The sequence below is a fragment of the Giraffa tippelskirchi genome, chromosome X, assembly GCF_054371585.1.
Source record: "Giraffa tippelskirchi isolate mGirTip1 chromosome X, T2T-mGirTip1v1.2.pri, whole genome shotgun sequence".
Taxonomy (NCBI): domain Eukaryota; kingdom Metazoa; phylum Chordata; class Mammalia; order Artiodactyla; family Giraffidae; genus Giraffa; species Giraffa tippelskirchi.
In genome coordinates, this window is record NC_137289.1 from 2,107,654 (window position 1) to 2,118,268 (window position 10,615).

Consider the following 10,615-nt stretch of genomic DNA (forward strand, 5'->3'; position numbering starts at 1 on the left):
TGTTCCTGAACTTCTCTTTAAAGAATTACCAGCTGTGGGTCTCATTTTATAGAGAACTGTTATTGTGAAGCATGGAATAAATTCACTTCCATCAACCCATACAGCTTGCTATATTGCTACTGCCCGGTGGATAGAAGGGAGAGCTAGGGAGATTTGCAGCCTAACAGGTTCATTCCTTCACCTAACCATTCATTGAACACATATTCCTAAGCCTGCTATGTGGGACAGAAGGCAGACAGGTTCAGTACTCTCATAGAGCTGACCATCCAGGGTGGATGGTTCTACTATAACACAAAGGAGTCTCTTACATGGAAAGGGATAATAGTAAATGCACTGCCTTTGAGACAGAGCCCAGTTCAAATCCTGGTGCCACCACTCTGAGCCCTTGAGCACTCAGAGGGTCAGATTTTTCACCTTTAAAATAAAGATGGCCATAGCAGCATAACTGGAACACAGGAGACCAGGGCAGAGTGGACAGTGATGAGCTAGGAGAGGTAGGTGGGATCAGGACAGAGGTGGAGCCTCTGTTCTGTTCCTACTTTTTAACTAAAAACATCTTCATGACTGTGTTTGATCTAAAAATGTTCTCCCGGTGGAGAGCCAGGAGTGATTATATTGTAATAGATATTTTGGTTCTGTGTATTTTATTCTATGCAAATTATACCTTAATCTTAAAAAACAAATGTGATTCCACTATGCACCGAGCAGAGTTGCAAAACTTATTTATTTATTTATTTATTTTATTTTATTTTTTGTTTTGCCATATGCAAAATTTAGACTAACAATAATAAATCTCAGACAGGATATTAAACAACAGGAACCCTCCATCACTCCTGATGGGAGAGTAATTGGTATAAAACTTTGGGGAAAGCATTTGGTAACATCATGAAGTTGAAGACATGCATGCTGAATGGCCCAGGTACCCTGGTGGCTCAGATGGTAAAGAATCTGCCTGCAATGCAGGAGACCCAGGTTCGATCCTTGAGTGGGGAAGATCCCCTGGAGAAGGGAATGGCAACCCACTCCAGCATTCCTGCCTGGACAATTCCATGGATAGGGGAACCTGGCAAGCTACAGTCCATGGGACCACCACAAAGAGTCAGACACGACTGAGCGACTAACACCCTAATGCTCAATGGCCTGGCAATTACATTCTCAGATATACCCTTGAGAGGCAGGTACAATAATACTCCCAATAATCAACTGCTAGAAACAATCCACCTGTTCTATAGATCAAAGAATGTGTAAGTGAACTGTAATATATTCAGTAATATACTACAGCAATGGAGCTTCGCAGGTGGCACTAGTGGTAAAGAACCCACCTACTAATGTAGGAGACATAAGAGACATGGGTTCGATCCCTGGGTCAGGAAGATTCTCTGGAGGAGGGCATGGTAACCCACTACAGTATTCTTGCCTGAAGAATCCTATGGACAGAGGAGCCTGGCAGGCTGCAGTCCATGGGGTCAAAAAGAGCCAGACACGACTGAAGCGACTTGGCACGCACCCACGTATACAGCAATAAAAATAAACTACAGTCTTGAAAACATGAATGAACGAGTATAATGTTAAACAAAAGGAGTCAAACACAGAAGAATCCATACAATATATGGCTCTATTTATATAAAGTTCAGTTCAGTTCAGTCACTCAGTCTGTCCGATTCTTTGCAACCCCATGGACTGCAGCATGCCAGGCTTCCCTGTCCATCACCAACTCCCGGAGTTTACTCAGACTCGTGTCCACTGAGTCAGTGATGCCATCCAACCATCTCACCCTCTATTGTCCCCATATCCTTCCACTTCATATCAAGTTCAAAAGCAGACAAAATGAAATGATGTTGTTCAGGGATGCATACAGAGGAAGTAAAGTTATAAAGAAACACATGGGTTTTAGTAGCGTAATCATCAGGATAGTGGTTCCCACTAGAGTGACAGAAGGTGATTGTGATTGGGAGAGACATGTGGAAGCTAGCGTGCTTGATCTGAGTGGTAGTTAAATGTGTGTTTACCTTATCACTACTTCCTAAACTAAATATTGAGGTTTTTGCACCTTTATATGCATATACCAGATTTCACAATTTTTAAAAGGTTTTAAATGTTCAACAGATGGCTTTAATAGTGGATTAGAAATGGCTGGAGAGACAATTGATAAATTGTAAAACAGAGCTAAAGAAAGCATCCAGAATGTAGCACAGAGAAATAGAAAATCTGAAAATACTGAAAAATAGGACACACTGAAGATAGAATAAGAAAGTCTAACAAAAAAGTAACTGCCATGCCACAGGGACAGGACAGATTCTGGCAACAGCAAGATTTTAAGAGATAGTCACTAAGAATTTTCCAAAATTGATGTAAAACATAAACCCATAAATTCAAGAAGCCCAAGATAAACCAAACAGTATAAAACACAAATATATCCAAATCTAGACACAGATCTTAGAAGCAGCCAGATTTAAAAAGCTGATTACCTTTAAAACCATGACTTTTAGACTTATCTTCAATATGCTGATGGAATAACTGTCAAAGAGAAAAAAATAGGTCACATTCAAAGAATCAGAAGCGAGAATGTTTTCCAACTTTTCAGTGAAGCACTAAGAATTAGAAAACACTGAAGCAATGCCTTCGAAATTTGGGTGGAAAACGATTTTCTCACCTTGAAGTCTACAACCAAACTGTCAATTTTCAGGTTAGACTAAAGGTTTTTCCAACATGAAAGAACTCAAATAGTTTACTTCCTTTGCATTCTTTTTTTTTTTTTTTCCTGGAAGCTACTAGAGAAGATGTGCAACCAAAACCAGAGAAAAACCTAAGAAAGAAGTAGAGATTGGATCTATGAAACTGGGGTCCCAAGCCAAAAAAAAGGCAATTGCAATCTCCAAGATGATGGAAGGGGACCCCAAGCTGGAAGTGGACCTGGAGGGCAAGTCAAAAGGCTCCAGGAAAGAATGCTCCAAGTGAATGAAGTCAAAGGAATACTGTAGGACATCTTTCAGCAGCTGGAGAGGAGAGATAGCCAGTTTGGGAAAGTACTGACCTGTGGTAAGTAGTAGAGAACAAGCAACACGGGGGTGGGGAGAAACAGTGTTAACTCGAAGGAAAACAAAATATCAAGACAGGTGACTTCCCTAGTAGTCCAGTGGCCAAGACTCCACACTCCCAATGCAGGGGGCCTTGGTTTGAGCCCTGGTCAGGGAATTAGACCCCCCCACACACCATGCTGCAACTAATACCCTGCAGAGTCAAATAAATAAATAAATATTTTAAAAAATATATCAAGAGAGAAAGGAAAAATAATCAGGGTTGTCATAGACTTGATAATGTGAACACAAAGGAATGACCTAATGCAGATCATTGTATACTGTCCTGGAAGGATGGGGGTGGTGAAAGAGCTATATCATCTTTTATTGTAAGAATAGTCAATAAATAATTCCTAAAATCTAAAAACTAAAGAAATAGCACTATTAACAATTTATTTAGAGAATTGGAAGTAAATGCCAAAGGAAACAGCTAAAAGGGATGAATATAGTTGATTCTGGGGAATGGATGGATGAATGTGGGTGGAAGCAACAGATTGCTATTTTTGTAATAAACCTTGTAGGGGAACCCTTTTCCTCTTTGAACCAGAGGCTGGCAGACTATGGGCTGGTTTTGTACACAGGTGAGGTAAGTATGGTTTTTACGTTTAAATGGTTGAAAAGATCAGAAGACATTTTCTGGCATGTGAAAATGATTTGAAATTCAAATTTCAGTGTCCACAGTGTTATTAGCACACAGCCACACTGGTTCATTTACATATAGTCTCTGACCAACTTTGTGTCATAACAAAGGTCTAGTTGAGCAGCTAAAACAAAGAACATGTGGCCTCAAATATTTACTATCTGGCCCTTTATAGAAACAGTTTGCTGACCCATGCTTTAAACTATGTTCATACATACCACTAATAAATGAAAGAACTAAGTATTTTTAAAGGAAGTAGGGAATACTAATGACTTGTTCTATTGGGGAATTTTAAAGATATCATATAAAACTCAAAATTGAGGTGACCTAAATTGGAAGGAAATCCAAAAAAAGAGAGGATATAGGTATATATATAGCTGGTTCACTTCACTGTACAGCACAACCTAACACAACATTGTAAAGCAACTATACCTCAATAAAATTATTTAATTAATTCATTGACTACGCTAAAGCCTTTGATTGTGTGGATCACAACAAACTGTGGAAAATTCTTAAAGAGATGGGAATACCATACCACCTTACCTACCTCCTGAGAAACCTATATGCAGGTCAAAAAGTAACAGAACGGAACATGGAACAACAGACTGGTTCAAAATTGGAAAAGGAGTACATCAAGGCTGTATATTGTCACCCTGCTTATTTAACTTATATGCAGAATACATCATGAGAAATGCCACACTGGATGAATCACAAGCTGGAATCAAGATTGCTGGGAGAAATATCAATAACCTGAGATATGCAGATCATACCACCCTAATGGCAGAAAGTGAAGAGGAACTAAAGAGGCTCTTGATGAAAGTGAAAGAAGAGGGACTTCCCTGGTGGTGCAGTGGATTAAGAGTCTGCCTGCCAATGCAGGGGACATGGGTTCGATCCCTGGTCCGGGAAGATCCCACATGCCTCAGGGCAGTTAAGCCCGTGAGCCACAGCTACTGAGCCTGAGTGCTGCAAATACTGAAGCCCACATACCCGACAGCCTGTGCTCTGCAATAAGAGAAGCGTCTGCAATGAGAAGCCTGTCCACCACAGCAAAGAGTAGCTCCTGCTGGCAGCAATGAGAGAAAGCCCACAAGCAGCAACAAAGACCCAGCACAGTAAAAAAATAAAATAAAAATAAAAAAAATCAGATGAGTGAAAAAAAAAAAAAGAAAGTGAAAGAAGAGAGTGAAAAAGCTGGCTTAAAACCCAGCATTCCAAAAACTAAGATCATGGCATCTGGTCTCATCACTTTATGGCAAATAGATGGGGAAACAATGGAAACAGTGACAGACTTTATGTTGGCGGGCTCCAAAATCACTGTGGATGGTGACCGTAGCCATGAAATTAAAAGATGTTTGCTCCTTGTAAGAAAAGGTATGACCAACCTAGACAGCATATTAAAAAGCAGACACATCACTTTTCTGACAAAGGTCCGTACAGTCAAAGCTATGGTTTTTACAGTAGTCATGTATGGATGTGAGAGTTGGACCATAAAGAAAGCTGAGCACCAGAACTGTGGTATTGGAGAAGACTCTTGAGAGTCCCCTGGACAGCGAGGAGATCAAACAAGCCAATCCTAAAGGAAATCAATCCCGAATATTCATTGGAAGGACTGAAGCTGAAGCTGAAGCTCCAATACTTTGGCCACCTGATGCGAAGAACTGACTCACTGGAAAAAGACCCTGATGCTTGGAAAAATTGAAAGCAGGAGGAGAAGGAGACGACAGAGGATGAGATGGTTGGATGGCATCACCAACTCCATGGACATGAGTTTGAGCAAGCTCTGGGAGCTGATGATGGACAGGGAGGCCTGGCGTGCTGCAGTCCACGGGATCGCAAAGAGTCAGATATGACTGAGTGACTGAACTGAACTGCGCAAAGAATCGGACACAACTGAGTGACTGAACAACAAAATGTAATTAAGAAAACTCAAAATTGAGAGAAGAACAGGTTGGTGAAAAAAATGCAAGGCCACTAGTGGAAAAAAGAGACAGGTACATAACATCCAAATAACCAAGGGGAGAAAGAAAGGAACTTGATTAATCCAAAAAGCAGAGGAAAGGAGGAACACAAATAAATGAGATACCAGGGTAAATATAAAATATAAAATAGGATGGCAATAAGATGTGATTATCAATGACTGTATCTCATATTCTTGAGGAGAACACTCAATACTGTAAATATATCAGTCCTCTACTTATTAATGTATGAAAAGTAAGTGTAAGTGAAAGTCAGTCAGCCATGCCTGACTCTTTGTGACTCCATGGACTATACAGTCCATGGAATTCTCCAGGCCAGAATAATGGAGTGGGTAGCCTTTCCCTTCTCCAGTATTAATGTATAAATTTAATAAAATCCCAATTTAAAACCCAATGGGACTGTCTTATGAATCTTGGATTAGCTAATACAAAAATTTACTTGGAAGAGAAAATGAAAAACAGTAGCTAAGAAATTTTAGGAAAAATAAATAGCCTTGTGATATGTGGCTATATATAAAATAAATTAAGTTAGAGTGCTACTTTACATCACAGATACATCAGTGTGCCAGCAAAGATCCATATAGTCAAAGCTATGATTTTTCTAGTAGTCATATATGGATGTGAGAGTTGGACCATAAAGAAGGCTGAGCATCAAAGAATTCATGCTTTCGAACTGTGGTGCTGAGAAGAATCTTGAGAGTCCCTTGGGCAGCAAGGAGATCAAACCACTCAACCCTAAAGGAAATCAACACTGAATATTCATTGGAAGGACTGATGTTGAAGCTGAAGCCCCAATACTTTACCAACCTGATGTGAAGAGCCAACTCATTAGAAAAAGACCCTGATGCTGGGAAAGACTGAGGGCAGAGGGAGAAGGGGGTGACAGAGGATGAGATGGTTGGATGGCATCACCAAGTCAACGGACACGAGTTTGAGCAAACTCCAGGAGATAGGGAAGAACAGGGAAGTCTGGCATATTACAGTTCAGTTCATTCAGTTCAGTCGCTCAGTCGTGTCTGACTCTTTGCAACAACATGAATCGCAGCATGCCAGGCCTCCCTGTCCATCACCAACTCCCGGAGTTTACCCAAACTCATGTCCATCGAGTCGGTGATGACATCCAGCCATCTCATCCTCTGTCATCCCCTTCTCCTCCTGCCCCCAATCCTTCCCAGCATCAGGGTCTTTTCCAAATGAGTCAACTCTTCACATGAGGTGGCCAAAGTATTGGTGTTTCAGCTTCACCATCAGTCCTTCCAATGAACACCCAGGACTGATCTCCTTTAGGATGGACTGGTTGGATCTCCTTGTAGTCCAAGGGACCCTCAAGAGTCTTCTCCAACACCACAGTTCAAAAGCACCAATTCTTCGGTGCTCAGCTTTCTTCACAGTCCAACTCTCACATCCATACATGACTACTGGAAAAACCATAGCCTTGACTAGATGGACCTTTGTTGGCAAAGTAATGTCTCTGCTTTTTATTATGCTATCTAGGTTGGTAATAACTTTCCTTCCAAGCAGTAAGCGTCTTTTAATTTCATGGCTGCAATCACCATCTGCAGTGATTTTGGAGCCCCCCAAAATTAAGTCTGACACTGTTTCCATTGTTTCCCCATCTATTTCCCATGAAGTGATGGGACTAGATGCCATGATCTTAGTTTTCTGAATGTTGAGCTTTAAGCCAACTTTTTCACTCTTCTCTTTCACTTTCATCAAGAGGCTCTTTAGTTCCTCTTCACTTTCTGCCATAAGGGTGCTGTCATCTGCATATCTGAGGTTATTGATATTTCTCCTGGCAATCTTGATTCCAGCTTGTGCTTCCTCCAGCCCGGCATTTCTCATGATGTACTCTGCATATAAGTTAAATAAGCAAGGTGACAATATACAGCCTTGATATACTCCTTTTCCTATTTGGAACCAGTCTGTTGTTCCATGTCCAGTTCTAACTGTTGCTTCCTGACCTGCATACAGGTTTCTCAAGAGGCAGGTCAGGTGGTCTGGTATTCCCATCTCTTTCAGAATTTTCCACAATTTATTGTGATCCACACAGTCAAAGGCTTTGGCATAGTCATAAAGCAGAAATAGATGTTTTTCTGGAACTCTTGCTTTTTCGATGATCCAGTGGATGTTGGCAATTTGATCTCTGGTTCCTCTGCCTTTTCTAAAACTAGCTTGAACATCTGGAAGTTCATGGTTCACGTATTGCTGAAGCCTGGCTTGGAGAATTTTGAGCATTACTTTACTAGCGTGTGAGATGAGTGCAATTGTGTGGTAGTTTGAGCATTCTTTGGCATTGCCTTTCTTTGGGATTGGAATGAAAACTGACATTTTCCAGTCCTGTGGCCACTGCTGAGTTTTCCAAATTTGCTGGCATATTGAGTGCAGCACTTTCACAGCATCATCTTCGAGGATTTGAAATAGCTCAACTGGAATTCCATCACCTCCACTAGCTTTGTTAGTAGTGATGCTTCCTAAGGCCCACTTGACTTCACATTCCAGGATGTCCGGTTCTAGGTGAGTGATCACATCATCGTGATTATCTGAGTTGTGAAGATCTTTTTTGTACAGTTCTTCTGTGTATTCTTGCCACGTCTTCTTAATATCTTCTGCTGCTGTTAGGTCCATACCGTTTCTGTCCTTTATCGAGCCCATCTTTGCATGAAATGTTCCCTTGGTATCTCTGATTTTCTTGAAGAGATCTCTAGTCTTTCACATTCTCTTGTTTTCCTCTATTTCTTTGCATTGATCATGGGGTCAAAAACAGCTGGACACAGCGTAGTGACTAAACAACAACAATAAGAAAGCTGAGATGGCATAGAATACTAAACATAAAAATGAAATTAAAAAGGTATCAGAAGGATACAATAGGAAATGTTTTTATAATCTTTGTGTGGAGAATATCTTTCTGAACAAGTCTCAAGCCAAATTGCCATAAAGGAAAAGACTTACATACTGTAAATGTACTACATTAATTTTTTTTTTTAAATCTATAAACTTCTTATAGTGAAAGAAGCAGAAAATTAAAAAGAAGCAACATTTCAGCTTGGTTCAAACACTTGCTCCTTAAAAATAAAGTATCTCTTAATAAACTCATTCAGTTCAGCTCAGTTGCTCAGTCGTGTCCAACTCTTTGAAACCCCATGGACTGCAGCAGCATGCCAGGCTTCCCTATCCATCACCAACTCCCTGAACTGCTCACAGAACTCATTAGTTGTTGCAAAAAAAAAAAGTGTCTCCATTAATATTTTTAAAAAGCAACAGATTAAAAGATCTGCAATACGTGTAAGAGACAAAAGACTAATCAACATAATATTTTAAAAATTAGGAAGCTAAAAAAAATTTACCAAACATAAATACAAAAAAGGGTAGTAACAGGTAATTCAGAAAGGGTGAACTATGAATGCCAGTAAATGTAAAAAAATGTACAACTGCCAAGTAATCCGGCAGACGTTAAACAAATTATTAAAAATGCTTTTCTTATCCATCAGAAGGCCGGACATTAAAAAGATGAACAATATTCATTGCTGACGGGGACCTGGGGAAAGGGGCACTCACATAACTGCGAATAGAATGACATAAAGGTTCAAGGTTTCATTGCGCCATTATCACTGTACGAAGCCTTTAACCTGGCAAGGACGTGGGTCCCTAGCCGCCTTCAGGGCCACTGTGGGGGGTGGGGCTCTCGGGAGAGCGGCAGGTTTGAACTAAGAAGCTCCCGAGTGGCTGAAATAAGGGTGTGTTGATGCAGAGAAGGTGCCAGAGGGACCATGGAGGAGCACCTCAGAGTCACAGGGAAGAACTCTGTGGCCTTGCTGATGGGGGCTTTCAGAAAGATGTAAAGTTAACAGGAGTCCCTTCAAGTTAGGCTCCAGGGACTGTAGCCTAGCGTTGGGCGCACAGCAGCTCAACGGTTCGGCGGGGTTTGAAGTACAGAAGGTTCTAGAAAAAGAAACAAGGTCCATGCAGGAACGCCTTGCCGCCTCAAGACGCTCAGACCGCTTCACCTGTTGTGAACCGCGTTCCCCACACCCCCTCCCCCCGCCACCGTCCGACGTTGGGCTTCTGTCGGGCTGGAAAGGGGGCAGATGCCAACTGGAAAATTCCAGCGTGGCTTTTATCATAGTGTGAGAAAATGCACAAAACAAACTTAACCACTGTAATTCTTTTAAAGCTTGTGAACGCACACGCCCTCCTTTATTCCAGTCAGCACGTCTCGCAACCATCGCATCATCTGCTACTGCTAAGTCGCTTCAGTCGTGTCCGACTCTGTGCGACCCCATAGACAGCAGCCCACCAGGCTCCCCCGTCCCTGGGATTCTCCAGGCAAGAATACTGGAGTGGGTTGCCATGTCCTCCTCCAATGCATGAAAGTGTAAAGTGAAAGTGAAGTCGCTCAGTCGTGTCTGACCCTTAGCGACCCCCTGGACTGCAGCCTACCAGGCTCCTCCGTCCATGGGATTTTCCAGGCAAGAGTAGTGGAGTGGGGTGCCATTTCCTTCTCCATCGCATCATCTAGTTCCAAAAATTTTATCTTTTTTTATCACCCCCCCCCAAGTAGACTCTGGTGCTGGTGCGGAGGCAGCTCTCTTTGAGCTGACAGGACAAGGGCAGATACAAAGGACTAATCTCAAGTTATCTCGAATAATGTGCAACCTATGAATGACAAATATTCAAAATCCATGGGATTGGAAGACACGCGGAGGGAGCGGCGACGCGCGGAGGGAGTGTGAGGTAGCGGGAGCGGCGCGCGGAGGGAGCGGCGCGCGGAGGGAGCGGCGCGCGGAGGGAGCGGCGCGCGGAGGGAGCGGCGCGCGGAGGGAGCGGCGCGCGGAGGGAGCGGCGCGCGGAGGGAGCGGCGCGCGGAGGGAGCGGCGCGCGGAGGGAGCGGGGTATTTGTACGCTGCGCAGCACACTCCGCC